Consider the following 12,171-nt stretch of genomic DNA (forward strand, 5'->3'; position numbering starts at 1 on the left):
TGCCACATGGCGGCGCCACAGAATGTTTTCGATGCGCTCCCAAATCGACCTCTAAACTCTCAAATACTGCATGGCTTTTCTGCCGAACGAGCTATGCGCTGTTATGCTATGCTGATGCAGTTATTGGCTAACTTTTAAACACTTGTGAATTGACAGCACTACGTTACATGCATGCTAGAATGAAGCACATGGTTTCTTCGGGTATACATCTGTGCAGCTAGTTGGGTGTGTGTACGCTCATCAAACAATATAAAGATCTAATGGATAAATTGGTGCATGATGTTAGAGTTCAAACCAGCTTTTGACAAAGCATGAAACAAATTGCGTAGCACTGTCTAACACAGCGCTTTTTCTTGAGCAGACGGCTTCGCAAGGACCCGGATTCTGGCAGAAGGGAGCAGTGCATGGTCATCAACGTATGAAGTGCTCAACCTACTCCTTACACCTGAAGATGTGTTCAGTGGCCTCGCAATCTCCAATGAGCGGATTTCTACTAACAAAAAATACATGATCGTCTTCGCTTTCAAAGCGTTTTCAGATCTCATCTGGCTTGATTTCTTTATGAACACTCTTCATGGCTAGCACGCCTCATTGCGCTCCATGGCTGCCTTTTGCGCTAAAGTGGCTCGAAGCTGATCACAAAGAATGTACGTGACGAAATGAATTGGGAGCATATTTATATTTTTTGCTGAACAGTTGTAGTCATAGGAAATCCTATAATGCATGGAGAGTCGTAACAGTTTAATTAAATATGCCAAAGAATAACCAGGGTAAGGTTTTCTCAAAGCATCTATGATGGACACTTAATCACTAGTGTAATATCATGTCATGGCATAAATCTCTATGCTCAATAATATTTTGAACCGCTCCTTCGGAAGCCTGTATATTTTAGGATACAACCTACTCAGGGAAGACTATGAAGACATTCCGGTGAACAGTTTAGTCCCTGTTTTATGACCAAATGCAAATATTTCTGTACACGCATCACATATCTTCTTAAAGCGCAGTTTCATTTTATCATGGCAGAATAATATCTAAATGTCGCAAGAATTACTTGAGGAAAGAAACAATGGTAGACAAAGCTTCAAGTTAGATTGCCTTGCCACATGCGGCAATAAAATTACCAGCGAACATTGTTGCAATCTGCATAAGAGTTTACAGCAATATTTTGATCAGAACATATTTAGGATGAGATCCTTGGCTATAAGAAGTGCATTTTATTCCCCTAAATACACGGAAACAAATGCATGTAACCACGTGACTTTGGGAACGTTTCCGGTTCAGGTGCCATAACGATTCCTCGTACATCGCTGAAGCACAGCTTGCGGCCACTGAAAATCATTTCGGGTACTGAAAACGTACTTGGATGCTCAGCTCGCGCTTGCAAAGGTGGATTGAAACTTTCAGTGCTCAGCGGACATAGACAAAACGTTTACCAACTAATATCAATGCAGTTTGTGAGACAGAAGGCTTCATCAAATTGAATAAAATACCATATTAGGCGCACGTAAGCTTTTAAGCGTATATTTATATTTCAGGTGTGTCCAGTCAGTTGCATAAAACCAACGGCAACGTCATATCGCTTCCACTTTCTTATCCGTTATGCTGCCAAAACAGTGCACAGCTTTAATCTCTAAAAAGTAATTTTGGTTTTCTTCCCATTTTAAATAAGTGTAGCAGTTATACGCAATACGCCATTTAGAGCAAAATATTCCAGCTATTCTGTTTTGTGGTCGCATTCAAGAAAAAAAGGTAGTCCTTCATAACTGGCATTGTAGATTTGAATTTCACTCTCTTGGCAGACCGTACCTGCGGCGGCACAATATACCAGCATTTTGTTTATTTTAGTGCAAAGATGTCTATCTGTGTATCCCTCAAATAGAGACCAGCATTCGGCCACCCTTCGCGACACCTCCCAAACCAGCGCCTTCAATTTGAACTTTTTTTTTTTTGCTTTACTCTGCACGACCAACGTTCACAGTTGTGGGTACTGTTCAACCAATGAAATAGAGAAATAAAAAAAAAAAAAACTAAACGAATAATGCTTGCCGTAACAAGTGTTTCAGCTATCACGACCAGTGACCGACCACCAATTAAAATCAAGCGATTCACACTAAGCACTAACCACAATGCTGCCCGGCGCTTGAAGAAAATCGTCTCACTCTATCCAGCCGAGGAAGCCTCCCTACCGGATGTGAAGACACTCACCAACGACGGCCCTTCGGGCAACAAAGCCATGCTATTTTCATGACGTGCACACAACACCCAAGAGGTCGAGTTTCCGCTTCTGTGAATCCTACATAAGCTTCGTCTTAAAGTGCACGATGCGATAGCGTTAAATGATACCACAGGATCCCAATGCTGCTATCCACCAGACCGCTCGAGACGTCTATGCTCATTATGTAGGTGGCGGTTTCGGGAGGCCAAGCGGAATGCTGTACCACAGGCTGGCCAGCTCCAGCTCTGATAGGATGGCCTACAGGTCTACCCGATAACTTCCCATCGGTTACACTGATGGCGACAGTGACATCGACGTCTCTATAGCCAGAAATGGATGGCTTTCTAATATTTTCCCATATTTTTTCCATGGTTCTGTCGTGGTTTCAACTGCAATTCGCTCCTCCAAAAGAACAGCAATGGCAGCGTAATCATTATCAAGAGCCAACAACTGCTCCAGTCGACCACGCGTGCTTAACTTTACAAAGACAAAGAACACCTTTTAAGAGGACGTTTTTTTCTATGCTCAAACGGGCGCATGTTTTGCGAATAAAACTTTCAAATGCGGAACCGTTTATAAACACGTTTTCTACACGTACTGTAGCTTTCTGTGTCATTTATTTCTCAGTCGTACTCAGGAACTACAAACGAGGCGCTAAAAGCAGAAATCTCTAAACAGCGGATGTTTCAGAATAGGTTAATTTCTGTATTGAAGGTACGCAGCAAGATAAGTATAAGGCGGATACAGGAAGCCTACATATTTATTTTCACTACTGGTTCACACATTACACGACCTTTATTTTGTTTTGTATTTTTTGAAGCATAGCGAGGAGAACAGGACAAAAGCAGACTCATATTTTTGCATATTTTTTATTTTCTATTTCCGCTCACAAGTTGTATTATTAGCCATTGCGCTGCAACTAGCTTAAACAGTAAGCACGTCAAACGGCAGTTGTAGACAGCGGCTATATGTGCAGTCGTCATAATGCTTGGAGGTGACAGGCCCATCAGTAGTACTTCCGTCGCACGAACACTTTCGATAATCAATGAACCCGATCTGCATTGAGGTTTTCAAGAAGAATTGAAGCATACGGTGCTGCATGGCCGTTTTCAATTACCATTAAAAAGTGTGCGTTAGGTGACTACGAGGGTGGCGATGCCAGCTCTCGAATGGGCTTGAAAACTCAAAAGCGATTGATGAAGGGGCTTAAAGGCAAGCAGGCTCGGCTCAGTTGCACTTAAAAACTGTCGTGTGCCAACTTCGATCTGAATTGAGTTGAATGCAGATCAAGTTCAATGAGGATCAGTATTGTTCGTGTGACTAAGGTATAAGAAGATCGAAGAAAAAATTATAGAGGCACTTAAAACTCTTTAACAGCAATAAGGCCGAAGTCTTCGTGGCTGGTTCTAGTGTAGTGTTTATTGGCCAGAAGTCCGCCGATTACGCCGTGCAGGACAGCTGCTTTTTCCGTGCCGGAGTGAAGGTGAGTAGCTTCACGCTGCTGCGATGGCGCACACTCTTTGGAGCGCTCGTTCTTCATAGCTGAAGGCAGATGGCGTGCGCGACTCTCCATTCTGCAGACTGGATGAAGGCGCCGACGTAGCGCCCCAACGTTGCCATGGAGGCGGCAGGAACGCTAAATAAGAACTAAGATATATTTTTCACGTGCCCGGCATGGCGTAGACGGTTAACGCGTTCGATTGATGATGGAAGGGTAGGAGTTCGATTCCTTGTGCAATCACCCAGGCGAGATTTTCAGCATCAACTAAGTAAGGCTTTCACATTACCACAGATGGCAGCATGCCAGAGCATGTCGGCATTGACACATCGTGAGCCACACTTAGTTTAGCGCACGTGACAGGGGTATCGGTGGAAACAGCGCAACTTCAACACGAGTATAATCTATGATGGCCTGATATTGAGATATGAAGTCCCAGCCTATGATGATATCGTGAGAGCACGAAGAATGTACTCTAAATTCAATAATGTACCGAGTGCCCTGAATAGTTACTCTTGCCCTACAGGTCACCGAAAGGTCGATGAGCTCTAAATTTGGAGCACGCAGGGAGGACTCTACAGCTGCGTCGTCACGTTCCGCGTCTGACTGCACAAATTATCGGTTAACACGCTCATAGCTGCATTGGCGTCAACAAGGACAAGGACATAAATACACTCCAGGAAAACGTTTATCAAATTCGTCGTCAAAAAATTAGGGCTTATATCGTTCGATGAAAACGCAGTTATAGCCTCCGGAACTGCGATCATAGGTTTTCTGTGGCAGTGTCGATCGATGCTGAATGGGGAACACCGAGCAGCGGCGTGGAGATGGAGAGCGGGGACAAACAGATTGGTGGTAGTCGGAGTCGAAGTTCAGGTATAAACCTGAGGAGGTTGTAAGCGTACGCTCGATGGTTGACTTCGTTAACAGGAGACACGAAGCGGCGGCGGCAAGGACGCATTACGTATCCAGCGGTGCACAGACGTAGCAATTAGGCAAATGGTCCGGTGTTCGTCACGGTTGAAAACGATGCGGGCGCGGCCGCCCTGTAGGCGCACAGATATCTTAAGGGGAAGCTCGTAGAGGAACAAACCCTGCAACGGCTGTAAGGCGATTTCGGAGTAAGTAAGCGGTGTAGCTACGACGTACGCAGCAACACATGGTGCTGTAACTGGAGGCACTGCAACGGGAAGCGGATGATAAACTGACCGCATGGCCACCTATACTTTCTCCCGGATCATGAGTTGAAGGGCAGGGGCCAGGTTTGATGGCAGGCTCGGGACAGAGAGAAGCAGCGACAGCTATTGAGCCACCTTCTCGAAGATTAACTGCTTGATATGGACCGTTAGTGAAATGCTGGTTTCCGTCGTCAAGTCGAGGCTGGTAAGAGTCTTGGCCTTCACTGATGGCAATCGTGAGAAGACTCGTCCTCGGCGCAGCTCGTCATAGCTCTCGTACAGGTTGATAATCTCGCTAACATAGGTTGGTCTTTTGCCGCGCATGTGAAATGCTTGGACCTGAATGCTCTTGAGCACGTACTTGTTGCGCTCAGCCTCTTTCATGGATACATTGATGCGTTTGCACAGAAGTCGCCTTCTATGCTATGTAGCTAGGTGAAGATTTCACCAAGCTGCTGGCCGCGAGCACGAAGTCTCCTCAGCGCAAAGTTTACGCATGGCCGGACGTCCAAGATGTTAAGAAGCCGGTCTTGAAAGCAGACTAAATGGTGGTATCTGAACGAGATGTTGGCAACAATGGTGAAATAGAACACTGCAAGCTTCATGCTGTCGTCCCGTCGATTTTGAGCGCTCACCCGCTCGTAGGAGGAAGAGTGAGTCCTCCAAATCTTGATCGTGCGCACCACTGAACATGGCAGGATTCCGAACATGCAATATCCGCATTAAGGCAGCTTGCAGGAGGCGGTGAAGAGTTGGTTGCGTGGCTGACGTCGGATGGCGGCGTGTCATCAAGTGCCTGACAGCGCACCTCCACGATGATACCGCCCCCCCCCCCCCCCCCCTCCATCAAGAGTATAGCGAGCTTTATTGTAGGCCAGCTCGTTTACTAGGGCTTGACTGCTAACTGAACCGCTTTTAGGCCCGGGCTAGCACAATTAGTACTCGAGAATAGTGGCGGCACGCTGGCAAGAGGTAATGTTTTCGTTACAATGTATATATATCAATTAACTCAAAGACCACAGGAAGGAGAGTGTTTTAATGAGGGATGCGAGAGATAAGGTTAAAAAGTTTATTCAAGAGTGATTTAGAAGTGCTGATATTAGAATAAAAAACTACGTCTGCGCCATCATCAAAAGCACGACGTAAAATTAATTTTGTCTGGTACCTCGTTAACATTGTTTCCTGAAAGAGAAAAAAAGTTCGTTAGTTGACAGAGTTTTATGCATACAAGTTTGCTGACAAGTTAACACGAGAGTTTGTTAGGAGCAAAGATAGACTTCTGAGTAACCGTCAGGGAGCAAAGCCCACAATGGGCTTCAAGAGATGTATTTTCCCATACACAACTGTAGTCAGAAGGAGAAGACGCCCATTATTTCGTTTAATCCTTTCCGGCATAGTGCACCAAGTATAATTGTAGCTGCCTCTCTCAATGCGAGGAATAGCTTGAGAAAGATGAACCTCTGAACTGTCAGCAAAAAAGAGGGGGCGAACTAGTTGATCTGGCAGAGCGGATTGGAAACGTATTTTCGAGGGGTATAAGCTGCTTTTCGCAATGGACCTTCCGGAAAGCGAAAATATACCACTGAGATGTCCCTCGGAGTATTCAAATCCGTTCAGCAGGCGTATTTAAGTAATCTTATTCAAGCAAGAGTGGAAATTTGTGGCATGGCAGAATGTTTCAGTTTTTATTTTTTTGCTGAATATAGCCGTACCATTTCTGTGAAGCATGACAATCTGTCGAGGCTATCACCGTATTCTATGCAGTAATAAAGCTTCGTTTTCTTTCTATTCAACTGTACTTTGTGAGCTGGCGACAACCTTATGAAACAAATAAATAATTTGCCAGTTCAAAAAATAAAACAAAAAATCTACTTAGATCCGGTTAATTCCAACGCGTTTGCGCCAACGCGTTTGGGTGCATGAAGTACGAATTGATAATGTTAAGCAGCCTGATTTCAGGTTAGGTTATGAAGACGATTACAAGTAAAATGTATCGGCTGCAGCTTTCGTTTAAGAACGTGTATATCAGTGATATTGGGCAGTTTTTAGTTGTCGCAAACCATTTCATATTGTTCACTTTGCTGAGTGCAAAAACTTCATTGCCCAATTTAATAAGACGATCAGGATCTGTTAACGATTTGATTGAGCCCCAATGGGCCGGTACTTGCAATTTAAGTCGTTACTGCACATAGTTTATTTGACAAATTGGTGAGTCAGCCTCATAGCGGGATATCACAGGGTGCTGCGGAGCAAACAGCCTAACAGATCATATTGATGTCGATGAAAATGACCGTTCGAATTCAGTTGCTTATTAAATTGCGCGTATGATGCGACTGCAGTAGGTAATATATCGCGTTGTCCCCCGTAAAATGAGGTCGAAGTGGCGAGTAGACAGGCAGACATGGCCTCTGGGGGAAAGGAGAGCCTGGGCTGACTCTGTTTGGGTCTAAAATTCGGGAAAACAATAAGGAGGACGCCGTGGGGGAAAACAATGGCTCGCAGGAAGAGAGCTGGCTGCGCTGCTGATGAATAGAAACTTATGAAGATCGTAGGTCCATTTTTAACTTGTGCAGGCACACATATCTAATGCATTGACAGAGATTGGCTAAGAAAATGTGCGTCGACGCCGCAATGGGAGGAAGGATCCGCATATAACCAGTGCATCCGTTCATCACAAGGGCAACCAAAACGCATAAACGCCGCCGTCCGCCAAGCGATGACAAACATGACTGCTGTATGGGCGATGTGGCGCGTTCACTCTCAGAACCGGATCTTTTTGCCAATTTTAGGAACGTACGATTTGCTAATTCTTCCGGTAAACGGCGAGAACTTCTTTCAGTATATGTGCCAGCAATTGCGAGCAAACACTGACAGAGCCGACAGAAGGGAATCATTGCTGAAGCGTCACCGCTTGCCTTTTTTGAACTGCAGCGCTACAATAATTTTAAAACAATGCGCACTGGTTCAGTTACTCGAAATAATAATCTGTGGCTGGCGGGACTACCACAAGCAAAACCATATATTATTTGTGCAGAAATAATTCTTGAAGCAGAATAAGCATAAAATATACTCTATGTTCTGTCAAATTGCTGCGACGCACACGAAGCCCCGGTTTCGCTTTTTGCAGGTTTACTTTACGTTGCCACGTTGGATAACAGCTGCTCTCAGGAATCAAAGTGAGGCTTTTAAATGAATTGTTATTTTTTTGGCGGCGGGCGGGGGGGGGGGGGTGCAATGCCGCCAGAATTCATTCGACAAGTCAGCAGCTGGGGTAGCAGCAAACATGCCCTGATGGCGAAAGTTCGTCTTTAGTATTTTGCCTTTTGTAATTTCGTCTGCGTTGCTCTGATTGCCATCAAAACCTCTCGTGGTTCATTCCCTATCAGCCCTAAAAGCTCCGTATATTTTGTCTCTGCCAGCAGTAAATTGCCTCTTCAACATAGAACAGTGTTCCAGTGTCTGCGATATTCAATGTTTGCCCCTTGGCTCAATGCGCAGACAGTGCCTACAAACAAGTATGGTGACCCCAAAATGCAAGTAATGAGCAAAACGAATAGGTACAGTGGAGAGGATGTGCAGGGCTTCGCTTGGCAAAGAAGGCGTCGAGCTAGGATGCTCGTTTGTGTAGGTTTCATATTAAGGCGGCGAGACTGTGTGAGAGGGGAATGATGCTGTGGTAGTGGACGCACCCAGCGATTGCGACTAACCTTAATAGTTTCGGATAGAATACTCTGCATAATTGGGCTCACAGCCCAAACATAATACAAATCAACCAAGTTTACGTTTGTAGGCTACCTGTATTCTTTTTTTGTGCTGTGCTGTATTTGTTTTGTAATGTAAGCTTGCACAACCATTCAGGCATGCTAAGAGTCCAACCTAAAGGTATACCCTATCCAAGCTTTCAGCAATGAATGAGTCACTGAGCAAGTAACTCTGGAATGACCAATAATTCTTGTTCTGGGGCTCTTCCCCTTATGCCTACCTTGCAGGAGTCCTATACATGGTTAGTAATAGTAAATATGACATAAAAACACAATTATGAGGACATTTAAGCTCCGCTTTTAAGGGTATGACACGATAGCTTAGGCTGCCAGCCCACATGTAAAGCCCCGCTTCAACCCAGCCGTATGAACATGCCTGTGTGGCCTAGGTGTATATAGGTTGCCAGGCTCGGTACCCAAAAGCACTCAAAGGTTGATACTTATTCCACCTTCTCACCTTCATGAAGAATTCGAATTGACAGCTGCTACCAACTTTCTGATATCATGTGGTCTCGTTAACTCACACAAACCAGCGAATCATTGCCCGGCCATGCCAGTTGCACAGCTGCCAGCCACCACCTATCAGCGCCATGCTCGAGATTTTTCGCTCGCGAAGCCAACAAGACGCCGTATTTTCTGGTGAATCAGTTCTTTAGCTGTGTCGCGTTAAACGATTCTTTTTGGTTTGGTTAACGCTGTGATGAGAAAAGAATGATGTGCCCACAATCGGTAACCGCGCTAAAAAGCCATTTGAAATGATGCCTGCACGCCTGTCGGTTCGCGTCGCCGCATTCCGCGTTTTGATGGGCGATGCAGAGACGCTGTACCCATCAAAATGGTGCTGCGGAGAAAAACGCATGATTTAATCTGCAAGTTCCTCCTTTCTCTACGGGACTTCACTCGCGAAGGATCGCTTGTATATTTAACTTACCAAACCAATGGAAAATTAAATCTCGCGTGAACAGGCACATGAGCTGCTTAGCTTAACTCATCGCCTCAGACAGAAATGAGATATCGGCAGAAAAAGGGCCCAGTAAAATTTTCCGCACACAGGCAACGCAAAGCAGTGAGGCATGTTTCGGGGCAGTAATGACATTGGCAAAACAGCCGGCAACGCACATGGGGAAGTTGAGGAATACGTTGCGTCTTCCGCGCCTTTTTTCGCCGTTTACTTTCTGTGCTTCGGTTTCATTTTCTTCGTTTCCTATATACAGGTTTCGGCGCTGAAAGCAGGGAACACTCTTAAGAAGATATTTGCCTTTGATCTTGGCGTGAGCCTCCGGTGTGTTTACCAAGTTGATTATTCGATTTTGGAAGGCCTTCGTTTAGCGAACAGAGCCGAGGCTTCGCATGTTAGAAATAAAACAAATCATACAGCGTGTCCACAGTTACTTGGAGACAGCAGATACTTGAGTAAATACATGACGAGAAGTAACTTTAGTAGCGCTAGACGACGGTACAAAAACTGCAAGAGACGAACTCTGTCCTGAACTTATAAAACTGGCTTTATTAGAATATTCGGAGTAAGTTAATACATACAAATGCGGATACACAAGCGTAAAGTCATAGATGTGCTGAAAATATTATGAAAATTGATAACTATCACAAGTGCTGTACCCGCGTCAAATGCAACCCTTCCTGGTACAAAGTCATTGATTTTGTAGATAAAGCTACAAGCGCCTTGGTAAAGCATCCATTTGATTTCCAGATGATATTGAAAATATCAGGGATTTGTCTGGTGGTCTTGCAATAATGAAAAAAAAACTACTCCCTGTTATTAAAGAATGGTACGCATTCACACACATTACACCGATTTGCCAGCTTTGTTTCTCTCTTTTCCAATGAATTAACATGCTCCGCAATTCTAATATTGATGCGTTGGCCTGTCTGACCAATGTAGGTATATGCCGCGAGATAACGGTATCTGGCAGAGAGTGGTTGTCTTAAAAGAGTAAACCTATCCGCATTATTTACATTGTAAGTGTTCTTCCGTTTGAAAACCTTTTCCGATCTACTGCCTCTATTATATCAAGCATATTAGGAGCAGAGAAGATTACCCTCGCACCATACTTGGCTCCCACTCTTCTAGAACGATGCGAAAAAGCGTGTACATATAGCATGACAGCAATCCACTTTCTTTTTTCAATTTCTGTGGTCTGTCGCGAACATTTCAGTTTTCGCAGAGAACCTATGCGCCCTAGCCATAAGTACAGAGTCAACAAAACCGGCTTGCCTGCTTCTATGAGCTCGTGCTACAAAACTATTGGGCATGCAATGAGCCCAGGATTTTTTTACAAACCTTCTGCCGTCGTCTAGCGCTCTGTTAAGAATAGTTCTCGCCATGAATCACAACAAACTCGACCAATCTGCCGTTGTTCTGGAGAAGATTGGTTGATAAAATTGTTTCTAGGCAAACTATGGTTTTTTGTTGCATCACCATTGAGTTCTTTCCGCTTCAGTCAATGGATCAGCTAGTGGGTTCGCTTGTTATTAGCAAAGTGATTCAATTTACAATTGTAGTCTTTGGCAAATAAAGAGTAATACATATAGCTCTCATCACCTGCAAATTCTATAATCCTTGCACAGTTTGGATCCGATAAACGAATATAAATGTTCGTGCCATAACTTCGGCAGCCAAATAAAAGGAATATAATGAGAAGAAAACGTCTGGAATTCCCTTTATCTTCCAAAGATAAGACAGACCAAAGAATTTTGTTCTGTACAGTCCTGATGGCTAAAATGATTTGATTGATGGGGTTTAAGGTCCCAAATCTACTCTGGCTACGAGAGAAGCCGTACTAGAGGGCTTCGGAAATTTCCACTACCTGGGTTTCTGAGAGAGAGAGAAACAACTTTATTTACCCCAGATGTCATGAATTAGTCCAGGTGGGCCCTGTGTGGCCCCCGGTGGGGACGAAATCCCGGACCCACGAAATAAGTGCAAGTTGTGTGTTCTTGTCTGGGTTTGTGAAGAGTACGTTGGTACCAGCTTTCCGCAAAGGGAGCTGGCAGGAGGGCCCTTGGGGGCGGGATATTTCCGCATCCCTAGAAGATGTGCGCTTTAAGTGGTTGGTTCTCTGTTGTTGAAATTTGGACATGTGAGGTCGTATTCCGCGTTAGTAATTATAGATAACCTGGAGTGACTAAAACCTGAGTGTGTCTGTAATCTGCGGAGGAGGGTGGCTTGTGGTCGGTCGAGGTTGGGGTGGGGAGGCGGGAAAAGAAGTCGCGTCTCTTTGTCAAAAATTGGTAATTTCGGCTAAAGTCTGGTGAGCTTCAGCGAGTGCGTCTGGATGCGTGAGACCGATCGCCCGGATTGTTAATCCTAGGGCAAGTTGGTCGGCCCCACCGTTTCCAGAGTTTGCCCCCGTGGTGGGTACCCAGATTAGGTTAATTTTTTGGTCTGGAGTGCAGCCGCGCAGGATGCGTGCGGCAGGAAGGCAGATGTAGCCTGCCGAGAAATTTAGATCAGGTCTTTTTGCGTCACTGAGAACTGTACGCGTACGCGGGTCAGCG

Source organism: Amblyomma maculatum, chromosome 6 (genome assembly GCF_055883805.1).
Source record: "Amblyomma maculatum isolate TAMU_Amacu chromosome 6, ASM5588380v1, whole genome shotgun sequence".
NCBI classification, from domain to species: Eukaryota; Metazoa; Arthropoda; class Arachnida; order Ixodida; family Ixodidae; genus Amblyomma; species Amblyomma maculatum.